General features: G+C 34.2%; 1 long non-coding RNA gene across 1 annotated transcript; it reads left to right on the top strand.

Annotated features, from left to right (window-relative positions):
* The first annotated feature begins 306 nt into the window (after positions 1-306).
* On the top strand, positions 307-3,797 carry LOC121372900. Its single transcript, XR_005958025.1, has 3 exons — positions 307-1,262; positions 2,546-2,789; positions 3,650-3,797. It is a non-coding gene; the product is annotated as an uncharacterized LOC121372900 (long non-coding RNA).
* The last annotated feature ends 9,535 nt before the right edge of the window (positions 3,798-13,332 follow it).

Genomic DNA, 13,332 nt, shown 5'->3' with positions numbered 1-13,332 from the left:
TTGACCGGCCTCGGTGGCGTCGTGGTTAGGCCATCGGTCTACAGGCTGGTAGGTACTGGGTTCGGATCCCAGTCGAGGCATGGGATTTTTAATCCAGATACCGACGCCAAACCCTGAGTGAGTGTTCCGCAAGGCTCAATGGGTAGGTGTAAACCACTTGCACCGACCAGTGATCCATAACTGGTTCAACAAAGGCCATGGTTTGTGCTATCCTGCCTGTGGGAAGCGCAAATAAAAGATCCCTTGCTGCTAATCGGAAAGAGTAGCCCATGTAGTGGCGACAGCGGGTTTCCTCTCAAAATCTGTGTGGTCCTTAAACATATGTCTGACGCCATATAACCGTCAATAAAATGTGTTGAGTGCGTCGTTAAATAAAAGATTTCTTTCTTTCTTTCTAATATGCTTATGTATAAAATTACAATTCGCTCTGATGCATATAACGCGAACTATGATTGATTAGTCAATTGCATTTGCAGCAGTAAGACCAGCATTAATGTGTCAGAAATGTGGGTGATACCCCAAGAACCTTATTACATATTCATATGCTACTTCTTGCTGTTCAGTTAGATGTACGTTTAAAATATCAACATCAAATGTTTTGCCAAAGGCAAAATAGTGCTCTACATTTTAAAACATAAATGCTATTTATACATGTTTGTGTGATGCTAACAGGAATGCGGAAGTAATTAACGACAGCTTCATGTATGCTGAATTATGAATATTGGTTACCGTTGTGATCAGAATTCGGAATAAGTGAAATCGGTAATAAATTTTAATAAAAAAATTAAATACAATAACAAAATAATAATTTTTAAAATCTGGTAGAAATTTATTATTAATTAATCCCTGTTATATTTTTCATTCACTTATAAAATCAAGCATATTAATTACATTTATGTTTTTATTTAATGGGAAAATAAACCTGTCACGATCATGGTAAAAATGCCCCACAAGTTTTTTTAGTCTACCATGACTTGCCAAATTTCTATGGAAAACACTGTATATACTGTAATATATGTGTGTACTGTTTAGATAATGGGTTTTGTTTTCTCTCTAAAAGTTCCATTGTTTACATTTAAATTGTTTGTAGCGTGCAACCAGTGTGTATCAAGTCTTTTAATTGCACTGCAATACTGTGTTTCCATTTTGTTTTTTCTTTAATTTTTAGAAACCCCAAGAAGAAACCTTGTGGAAATATTTGTGACGAAGAAATCCACAACAATTCGGCTGGTTTGGTTGATGCTGTATCAACGCCAACAAGTGTAAGTTGTTGATGTTTCTGATAAAGAAATCCACAACAATTCGGCTGGTTTGGTTGATGCTGTATCATCGCCAACAACTGTAAGTTGTTGCTGTTTACTTTAAAGAAATCAACAATTCGGCTGTTTTGGTTGATGCTGTATCATCGCCAACAAGTGTAAGTTGTTGCTGTTTCTGATAAAGAAATCAACAATTCGGCTGGTTTGGTTGATGCTGTATCAACGCTAACAAGTGTAAGGGGTTATAAGACACATCACTCATTTCGATGCCTTTAGCACCCTTGTACACAATACCAATGAATATATATTGGTTATAAGACACATCACTCATTTCGATGGCTTTTGCACCCTTGTACCTAATACCAATGAATGTATATTGGTTATAAGACACATCACTCGTTTCGATGACTTTAGCACCCTTGTACATAATACCAATGAATGTATATTGGTTATAAGACACATCACTCATTTCGATGACTTTAGCACCCTTGTACATAATACCAATGAATGTATATGGGTTATAAGACACATCACTCATTTCGATGACTTTAGCACCCTTGTACATAATACCAATGAATGTATATGGGTTACAGGTCACATCACTCATTTCGATGACTTTAGCACCCTTGTACATAATACCAATGAATGTATATTGGTTACAGGTCACATCACTCATTTCGATGAGTTTAGCACCCTTGTACATAATACCAATGAATGTATATGGGTTACAGGACACATTACTCATTTCGATGACTTTAGCACCCTTGTACATAATACCAATGAATGTATATGGGTTACAGGACACATTACTCATTTCGATGACTTTAGCACCCTTGTACAGCAAGGGATCTTTTATATGCATCATCCCATAGACAGGATAGCACATACCATGGCCTTTTATATACCAGTCGTGGTGCACTGGCTAGAGCAAGAAATAGCCCAATGGGACCACCGATGGGGATCGATCCCAGACGGACTGCGCTTCAAGCGAACGCTCTACCACTGGGCTACGTCCCGCTCCCAATGTGTGTAGAAGCTCAGACTGGGTTTTACTGCCCAACGCAACAGACGCTGATATTGTAACAAAGACAATATTCAATATGTCATTTAAATTTTGAAAAGGCTATACTGGTCCGAATAATCTTGCAAAAGTAGGGTAGTTTTGTTTAGAGAACGCAATAGCAAATATGTCCCTTACTATTTACTACAGTGTGTGTGTGTGTGTGTGTGTGTGTGTGTGTGTGTCCCTTCTGGTGTATATTTAATACTGTTTTTTATCACTGCAGGACACTGGTGCCAAAACAATTAGACTAATGTCTGATCACCAGATTTTCATAACGATTCAACAAATGACATTAATTAAACAACAAGGGTTCAACCCAAGGACGTTGATGAATGTTTTGCTGGACACGCTGTTCAGCAAAGATATTTTAGCAGTAACATCTGCCAAAGGCTCAAGAAACGCTGTCAACAAGGCCAGTGGCGCGAACAGCCTACAGTTAGATGTAGTTGTAATTGCTGCAATTAAAGGTACACGTATACTTTTCTATCATAGTGTTTTGTGGTCAATGTGTCACTCAGTTGAATTATTTTCTATAAAAAGAAAAGCTAGTTTTGAAGCATACTAGTATTTAATTGATGCAGGAAGTATTGTGTATATTTCTGTGAATACATAAACATGTACTGCATTGTCGTGTCTGACACATTCAGGGCACAATATTTCACGATATATGTTATGTTCTGTTCGCGTATCAGTTACACAACTTTAAAATCACGAGAACCGTCAATTGGTTACGTGATGAACAATTACATTCTCAAATTAATGTACCACGTATCAGTAATGAAAGTGAAAATCGGTTTATTTTTTTAAATATATTTGAATCACCAATGTAGCAATGGATCGTAGTTCAAATCTGTTAGGATTAGGTAGGTTTAACTCATCGGTTACTTCACCTAAGTAAAATTTGCGTGCATGTACTTCCGGTTACTTTACATTTTGAAATATTGTCCCCTGCACATTTGTTGGTACAAAATGAACTTTATTCCAGTATGTAGAGAAAATATGCAAATCAGTAATATACACTACACAACTGTAATATTTTACGAAAAACATTTGCGCAATTATTATCTTTTAGTTGATTAGACGAAAATGATAGTCAAACAATAACACATAGCATGCTCTATAATGCAATATTTTTTCTAAATTTAAGTTTTTTTGTAAGCTGCATAATGTCAACATTGGTCACAAATGCTATTTTGGCTGATCCTTGTTATCCTGGAGGGTCTATAAATGAGTATATATATATATATATTCACATGAACATGGTTACACAATAAATGTCTCTTTTTCATTTGCAGAAAAAAATATTGCTTTTCTTTTCTCTTTTTAGAGTACACCCTTCGGGAATTTGAAAAAAGAGGGAAAAGCCTGCACGAGTGCAGCAGAAATGAACAATTTAATAAACACTAAATGTGCGAGCGCCAGGAGCAATTTTTAAGAATGACATGGAGATGAAAGCACAGTGCTAAAATGACATGGAATACAGTGCTAAAAATACGTGCTAAAATACTAAAAGGTATTTAATGTATAATAAATATTTACAGTTTTAAAAATGTTTTTATGTTTTTATTGGGTAAAAAAACCATGCGCGATGGTCGTCGCAAGGCTGTAAAAAGATTCCAAATACTATATAACAAAACAAGCGTGCGGGAAGCTCGTCGCAAGCGTGCGGCAAGGTTGTAAAAAGGTTCCAAATACTAGCTTAAACTGAATAAACGCATGGCTGTGAAAAGGTTCCAAATACTAGCTCTTAATTCAGTAGTTGCCACCGAGTAAGATATGCTTGTAGAACCTTGTTGCAATGTAGATACCAGCTACTTTATACCAGCTATTTAATGAGCTTGCAGTTTTTGTTTGGTTATGGGGGTGTTGCGCAACTCTAGCAGGCTTAGGTAGGGATCTTTCCTCTCGTCTTTCGCTTTTTTCATGACCCGTTTGATGGTCTGCACAGTTCTTTCGGCTAGGCCATTTGATTGGGGACAGGTGGGGCTTGGTGTGATCTGGTTGAAGTACCAGTCATTTGCGAAACTGTTGAATTCTTTACTGGAGTACTGGGGGCTCAATAATTTCTGACACTTTCCGTGACGTGTCAGTATTCTTTTTATTATGACGTCATCACATATATGGCGTGATATTCTACTATCATAACAGAATTGTCATTAAGTATTGGTTTCACCATGTTTACAACTGTGTATGATGTGTTTTCGTGTAGGCGTTGTTATTGTGGCCGGGACTGTCATTAAGGTCTCACTACACAGATCACTTCTGGGTGAGAGTTCATTCATCACGGTCCTCTATAGTTCCTAATTGTGACATATGTTGTCGTTCACATATTCACTTCTAGGAATCGGGGAAGAATTAAAACAATATGTATGTTTAATGGTAAGCCTTCTGGCTGTATTTTGCCCATGTTATTTTGTAATATTGTGCATTGACCTTTTGGGACATGGCTGTATAACGCAAGAGATAGACGGAGTGAATCAGTTAATGAACCACCTATTCGGACCGGTACCACAGTCAGATGCGGTCATATTGCACAAAACTGAGACGGAATTGTTCTCAAGAATCAACTGTCACACCTTCGTTTTGGCTTTGTACTAAGTAAATATAACCTATCTTACCAGAATTCTTATTTATATGTTACACAAATGGTTCCTTTTTCCTTTATTGATCTTTTTAAAGTTTAATTTAGTATTTTGTTTAAAAACTATTTTGACAGGGGTGGAAGTAACTACAGGTTTTCGTTTTATTGGGAGGAGGGTGTATCTGTAATTCTAATCCTTTTGTTTTGTCGTAATTCTAATCCTTTTGTTTTGTCGTAATTCTAATCCTTTTGTTTTGTCGTAATTCTAATCCTTTTGTTTTGTCGTAATTCTAATCCTTACGTTGTATCAGTAATTCTAATCAGTTTGTTTTATCAGTAATTCTAATCAGTTTGTTTTATCAGTAATTCTAATCAGTTTGTTTTATCAGTAATTCTAATCCTTACGTTGTATCAGTAATTCTAATCAGTTTGTTTTGTCGTAATTCTAATCAGTTTGTTTTATCAGTAATTCTAATCATTACGTTGTATCAGTAATTCTAATCATTTTGTTTTATCAGTAATTCTAATCAGTTTGTTTTATCAGTAATTCTAATCAGTTTGTTTTATCAGTAATTCTAATCCTTACGTTGTATCAGTAATTCTAATCAGTTTGTTTTATCAGTAATTCTAATCAGTTTGTTTTATCAGTAATTCTAATCAGTTTGTTTTATCAGTAATTCTAATCCTTACGTTGTATCAGTAATTCTAATCAGTTTGTTTTGTCAGTAATTCTAATCAGTTTGTTTTATCAGTAATTCTAATCAGTTTGTTTTATCAGTAATTCTAATCCTTACGTTGTATCAGTAATTATAATCAGTTTGTTTTATCAGTAATTCTAATCAGTTTGTTTTATCCGTAATTCTAATCATTACGTTGTATCAGTAATTCTAATCATTTTGTTTTATCAGTAATTCTAATCCTTACGTTGTATCAGTAATTATAATCCTTACGTTGTATCAGTAATTATAATCAGTTTGTTTTATCAGTAATTCTAATCAGTTTGTTTTATCAGTAATTCTAATCCTTACGTTGTATCAGTAATTCTAATCAGTTTGTTTTATCAGTAATTCTAATCAGTTTGTTTTATCAGTAATTCTAATCATTACGTTGTATCAGTAATTCTAATCAGTTTGTTTTATCAGTAATTCTAATCAGTTTGTTTTATCAGTAATTCTAATCCTTACGTTGTATCAGTAATTCTAATCAGTTTGTTTTATCAGTAATTCTAATCAGTTTGTTTTATCAGTAATTCTAATCCTTACGTTGTATCAGTAATTCTAATCAGTTTGTTTTATCAGTAATTCTAATCCTTACGTTGTATCAGTAATTCTAATCAGTTTGTTTTATCAGTAATTCTAATCCTTACGTTGTATCAGTAATTCTAATCAGTTTGTTTTATCCGTAATTCTAATCATTACGTTGTATCAGTAATTCTAATCAGTTTGTTTTATCAGTAATTCTAATCAGTTTGTTGTATCAGTAATTCTAATCAGTTTGTTTTATCAGTAATTCTAATCAGTTTGTTTTATCAGTAATTCTAATCAGTTTGTTTTATCAGTAATTCTAATCAGTTTGTTTTATCAGTAATTCTAATCAGTTTGTTGTATCAGTAATTCTAATCCTTACGTTGTATCAGTAATTCTAATCAGTTTGTTTTATCAGTAATTCTAATCAGTTTGTTTTATCAGTAATTCTAATCAGTTTGTTTTATCAGTAATTCTAATCCTTACGTTGTATCAGTAATTCTAATCAGTTTGTTTTATCAGTAATTCTAATCCTTACGTTGTATCAGTAATTCTAATCAGTTTGTTTTATCAGTAATTCTAATCAGTTTGTTTTATCAGTAATTCTAATCCTTACGTTGTATCAGTAATTCTAATCCTTACGTTGTATCAGTAATTCTAATCAGTTTGTTTTATCAGTAATTCTAATCAGTTTGTTTTATCAGTAATTCTAATCCTTACGTTGTATCAGTAATTCTAATCAGTTTGTTTTATCCGTAATTCTAATCATTACGTTGTATCAGTAATTCTAATCAGTTTGTTTTATCAGTAATTCTAATCATTACGTTGTATCAGTAATTCTAATCAGTTTGTTGTATCAGTAATTCTAATCAGTTTGTTTTATCAGTAATTCTAATCAGTTTGTTTTATCAGTAATTCTAATCAGTTTGTTTTATCCGTAATTCTAATCATTACGTTGTATCAGTAATTCTAATCAGTTTGTTTTATCAGTAATTCTAATCAGTTTGTTTTATCAGTAATTCTAATCAGTTTGTTTTATCAGTAATTCTAATCAGTTTGTTTTATCAGTAATTCTAATCCTTACGTTGTATCAGTAATTCTAATCAGTTTGTTTTATCAGTAATTCTAATCAGTTTGTTTTATCAGTAATTCTAATCCTTACGTTGTATCAGTAATTCTAATCAGTTTGTTTTATCAGTAATTCTAATCAGTTTGTTTTATCAGTAATTCTAATCAGTTTGTTTTATCAGTAATTTTAATCCTTACGTTGTATCAGTAATTCTAATCAGTTTGTTTTATCAGTAATTCTAATCAGTTTGTTTTATCAGTAATTCTAATCCTTACGTTGTATCAGTAATTCTAATCAGTTTGTTTTGTCGTAATTCTAATCCTTACGTTGTATCAGTAATTCTAATCCTTACGTTGTATCAGTAATTCTAATCAGTTTGTTTTATCCGTAATTCTAATCAGTTTGTTTTATCCGTAATTCTAATCATTACGTTGTATCAGTAATTCTAATCAGTTTGTTTTATCAGTAATTCTAATCAGTTTGTTTTATCAGTAATTCTAATCAGTTTGTTTTATCAGTAATTCTAATCCTTACGTTGTATCAGTAATTCTAATCAGTTTGATTTATCAGTAATTCTAATCAGTTTGTTTTATCAGTAATTCTAATCAGTTTGTTTTATCAGTAATTCTAATCCTTACGTTGTATCAGTAATTCTAATCAGTTTGTTTTGTCGTAATTCTAATCCTTACGTTGTATCAGTAATTCTAATCCTTACGTTGTATCAGTAATTCTAATCAGTTTGTTTTATCCGTAATTCTAATCATTACGTTGTATCAGTAATTCTAATCAGTTTGTTTTATCAGTAATTCTAATCAGTTTGTTTTATCAGTAATTCTAATCCTTACGTTGTATCAGTAATTCTAATCAGTTTGTTTTGTCGTAATTCTAATCAGTTTGTTTTATCAGTAATTCTAATCAGTTGTTTTATCAGTAATTCTAATCCTTACGTTGTATCAGTAATTCTAATCAGTTTGTTTTATCAGTAATTCTAATCAGTTTGTTTTATCAGTAATTCTAATCAGTTTGTTTTATCAGTAATTCTAATCCTTACGTTGTATCAGTAATTCTAATCAGTTTGTTTTGTCGTAATTCTAATCAGTTTGTTTTATCAGTAATTCTAATCCTTACGTTGTATCAGTAATTCTAATCAGTTTGTTTTATCAGTAATTCTAATCAGTTTGTTTTATCAGTAATTCTAATCAGTTTGTTTTATCAGTAATTCTAATCAGTTTGTTTTATCAGTAATTCTAATCCTTACGTTGTATCAGTAATTCTAATCAGTTTGTTTTGTCGTAATTCTAATCCTTACGTTGTATCAGTAATTCTAATCCTTACGTTGTATCAGTAATTCTAATCAGTTTGTTTTATCCGTAATTCTAATCATTACGTTGTATCAGTAATTCTAATCAGTTTGTTTTATCAGTAATTCTAATCAGTTTGTTTTATCAGTAATTCTAATCCTTACGTTGTATCAGTAATTCTAATCAGTTTGTTTTGTCGTAATTCTAATCAGTTTGTTTTATCAGTAATTCTAATCAGTTTGTTTTATCAGTAATTCTAATCCTTACGTTGTATCAGTAATTCTAATCAGTTTGTTTTATCAGTAATTCTAATCAGTTTGTTTTATCAGTAATTCTAATCAGTTTGTTTTATCAGTAATTCTAATCAGTTTGTTTTATCAGTAATTCTAATCCTTACGTTGTATCAGTAATTCTAATCAGTTTGTTTTGTCGTAATTCTAATCAGTTTGTTTTATCAGTAATTCTAATCAGTTTGTTTTATCAGTAATTCTAATCCTTACGTTGTATCAGTAATTCTAATCAGTTTGTTTTATCAGTAATTCTAATCAGTTTGTTTTATCAGTAATTCTAATCCTTACGTTGTATCAGTAATTCTAATCAGTTTGTTTTGTCGTAATTCTAATCAGTTTGTTTTATCAGTAATTCTAATCAGTTTGTTTTATCAGTAATTCTAATCAGTTTGTTTTATCAGTAATTCTAATCCTTACGTTGTATCAGTAATTCTAATCCTTACGTTGTATCAGTAATTCTAATCCTTAGCTTTTATCAGTAATTATAATCCTTACGTGTTTTCCAATTCTTACATGTTATCAGCAATTCTAAGTCTAATTTAATTAGTTATTCTTTTAAATACTGTTTGTCAGGAATTCTAATCCTTGCCTTTTATGAGCAATTCTTTTGTTTTGATTTCCTTTAAGGGTGAGGGTTGGTAGTATTTATATCCAGGCCGTGCATATTGATTGAAACGCTGTGTATAGACACATAAGTTACTATTGTTGTCTGTGCGATCTCATTTGATGGAGTACACCCTAGTGATTAGAGTTTAGTGAGAAACAAGTAAGTGACATAAACCTTACCGGGTCGTTAAAACCCGCACTCTGTGTGAGACGGCTCCGGGATGCGAACCCAGTATCTACCAGCCTTTAGACCGATGGCCTACCCGCTATACCACTTACCCATTTGTCATCACCTGTGACACCGCTAACTACATGTTGTGATCGGGTGTCAGTAAGCTAATATCTCGAGCTTCATGTTTGCCTTTTATTAACGTCACGACCAGAGCACACTGATTAATTAATCATCGCCTATTGGATGTCAAACATTGTGGAGAGAGAGAGAGAGAGAGAGAGAGAGAGAGAGAGAGAGAGAGAGAGAGAGAGAGAGAGAGAGAGAGAGAGAGAGAGAGAGAGAGAGAGAGAGAGAGAGAGAGAGAGAGAGTCACGGGGATCCTATAATACCCGTAACTGAATAAAACACGATTATCCAAATATCTCTCCTAACTGTATATCTATTAGATCTCTCTGTACCGGGCAGTTCGATACCCGAGTGACTCGGCTCTAGGTATATCAGAGATAAGATATTATATAAAGTATATATAACATAGCACGTTAGTTCACTAGAAAACAACAAAACACAATACACTTTGGAATCTGTATTAAACTTAAGCTGACAAATATATTTGCCGCAGTTAATTACTTACAACAACAATAATAATAACAACCCAGAACTAATCACTTAATTAGTTAATCACTAGGTGTCTAGTTTACACAATATTCTAATCACTTCACCGTGATACAACACACACACGTGTGATAATTGAGAAACGCTTCCAGGGGAACTTAATTAATAAAGGAATTACAACTCTATTCCTAACTGGTTAATTTTTAATTAACCCTTAACTACTCATTCAGTAACCTTGTAATACAGACTTAATACTGGTACCTATCACAATAAAGACAATAACCTACAGTTTACCTAGGTCCTCTAGGATGACTGGCTAAGCTTTAATAGTTTTAGAACAGTGAAGCCTACAATTTACTTCGTCAGTTTACCGGAAACACTGTCTAAATAATATTGGTATAATACAGTATTAAAATATTTAAAGTCACATCAATCACATCAAGGAAATACAACAGAGCAGAAATAATATATTTACCAGTCCGGACGGACAACGTTCCCCTGGAACCTTCCTTTTGTTTCTCCCCGATAAATCTAAAATCCTAGCTATTTTTTTAAAAATCCGAATATCGCCTGGGGGCACATCGCGGTACTCCCCCTATTATGTGAATTTTCCACAGCGACCAAGACGACATTTTTTCTTAGATGGTCAGACTCGCTGTCGCCATCCGCTAGGAAAACAAGGTCGTAAAACAGAACTCGCGGAGGTATTACGTAACTACTGGCCACATGGCCTCCAAACCTGGTCTGGGTGTGTAATAGAGGGTACGGTCGCGCGGAGGTATTACGTAACAAAGTGCCCACTTGGTCTTAAGTGCATATTGGGAACAGCTCGACCACCATCGCGCAGGGGTATTACGTAACCACGCCGCACACGGCCCTCTGAAACAATTAACATCGCCACAGGCGAAAAAAAATAAGAGCATGTTCCGTCACAAAGAGAGAGAGAGAGAGAGAGAGAGAGAGAGAGAGAGAGAGAGAGAGAGAGAGAGAGATAATAATACACGAGTTTCCGTTTGATATCATTTATCTTAAAATGAGTGGGATACTTTTTAAAACAACGAGTTGTAAGATAAATGGTATCAAACGGACACAAATGTAGTATTCTATTTCTTACATACCTTGAAACAATGAAAATGTAAACAATATAATAAACTAAATTATGTTGTTACAGAACGTAGCCTAACTGGGTCATGGCGTATGGATATTTGATTTAAGCATACATACCACGTCATAACCAAATCACTACTATACTAACAGATCCGTTTTCCTTAAAAAATAGAGCACTCTAAAATATTTGCCAACCACTCGGGAAATGAAATTGATGAAAAGCGAGCATTTTCACATGGCGAAGCATTGCAATAATACAGCTGATTTTGAATTTGAATGACATCAGTATTCCAATGACGTCACTTTACAATAACACTAAACTGGGTCATGACCTCTCCAACATACGTTGTATACGATTTTGATACACAACGATAATCCCCCCCCCCCCCCCCCCCCCCCCCCCCCACACACACACACACATAGTGCCTTACGGAAAATAGTACTTTTAGTTGCATGGTATTTTTACTTGTTGTTACTTACCGCAAACTGGCGAATTGTAAACATTGCTTTATTCTTATCAATAAAAAATACTTCAGTTAACAAAAACTTCTGTATTTGACGTCATACCTTTTCTTTGGTGACGCACAATTGCTATTTAAAGATAGCGCGCCAAAATACATATCGGGTCATAATACATAAATACTTAATACGATATATATATATATATATATATATATATATATATATATATATATATATATATATATATATATATATATATATATATATATAATCACTGGGACTGACGTACATTCACTGGGACTGGCGTAGATTCACTGATACTGACATAAATTTATTGAAACTGACGCAGAATCACTGAGACTGGCGTAGGTTCACTGTAACTGACGCAGAATCACTGAGACAGACGCAGGTTCACTCAGACTGACGCAGAATCACTGAGACTGACGCAGGTTCACTCAGACTGACGCAGAATCACTGAGACTGATGCAGGTTCACTGAGATTGACGCAGAATCATTGAGACTGATGCAGGTTCACTCAGACTGACGCAGAATCACTCAGACTGACGCAGAATCACTGAGAGTGACGCACGTGTTGTTGATGACAGTTACTGGGTGGACAGGTGTTGTTGATGACAGTTATTGGATAGACAGGTTTTGTTGATGACAGTTACTGGGTAGACAGATGTTGTTGATGACAGTTACTGGGTAGACAGGTGTTGTTGACAGTAAGTGGTTGACAGGTTTTGTTGATGACAATTAGTGGGTAGACAGGCGTTGTTGATGACAGTTACTGGGATAGACAGGTACTATTGACAGTTACTGGGTAGACAGGTACTATTGACAGTTACTAGGTAGATGTGGTGTTGTTGATAGTTACTAGGTAGACAGGTGTTGTTGACAGTTACTGGGTAGACAGGTGTTGTTGACAGTTACTGGGTAGACAGGTACTATTGACAGTTACTAGGTAGACAGGTACTATTAACAGTTACTAGGTAGAGAGGTACTATTGACAGTTACTAGGTAGACAGGTGTTATTGACAGTTACTGGGTAGACAGGTACTATTGACAGTTACTAGGTAGACAGGTGTTGTTGACAGTTACTAGGTAGACAGGTACTATTGACAGTTACTAGGTAGACAGGTGCTATTGACAGTTACTAGGTAGACAGGTGTTGTTGAGAGTTACTAGGTAGACATGTGCTATTGACAGTTACTAGGTAGACAGGTGTTATTGAGAGTTACTAGGTAGACAGGTGCTATTGACAGTTACTAGGTAGACAGGTGTTGTTGAGAGTTACTAGGTAGACAAGTGCTATTGACAGTTACTAGGTAGACAGGTGTTGTTGAGAGTTACTAGGTAGACAGGTGTTGTGGACAGTTACTATGTAGACAGGTGCTATTGACAGTTACTAGGTAGACAGGTGTTGTTGAGAGTTACTAGGTAGACAGGTGCTATTGACAGTTACTAGGTAGACAGGTGCTCTTGACAGTTACTAGGTAGACAGGTGTTGTTGAGAGTTACTAGGTAGACAGGTGTTATTGACAGTTACTAGGTAGACAGGTGCTC

Source organism: Gigantopelta aegis, chromosome 5, assembly GCF_016097555.1.
Source record: "Gigantopelta aegis isolate Gae_Host chromosome 5, Gae_host_genome, whole genome shotgun sequence".
Taxonomy (NCBI): Eukaryota; Metazoa; Mollusca; class Gastropoda; order Neomphalida; family Peltospiridae; genus Gigantopelta; species Gigantopelta aegis.
Note: the sequence above shows the minus strand (reverse complement) of the source record. Positions and strands in the feature narration are given on the sequence as shown.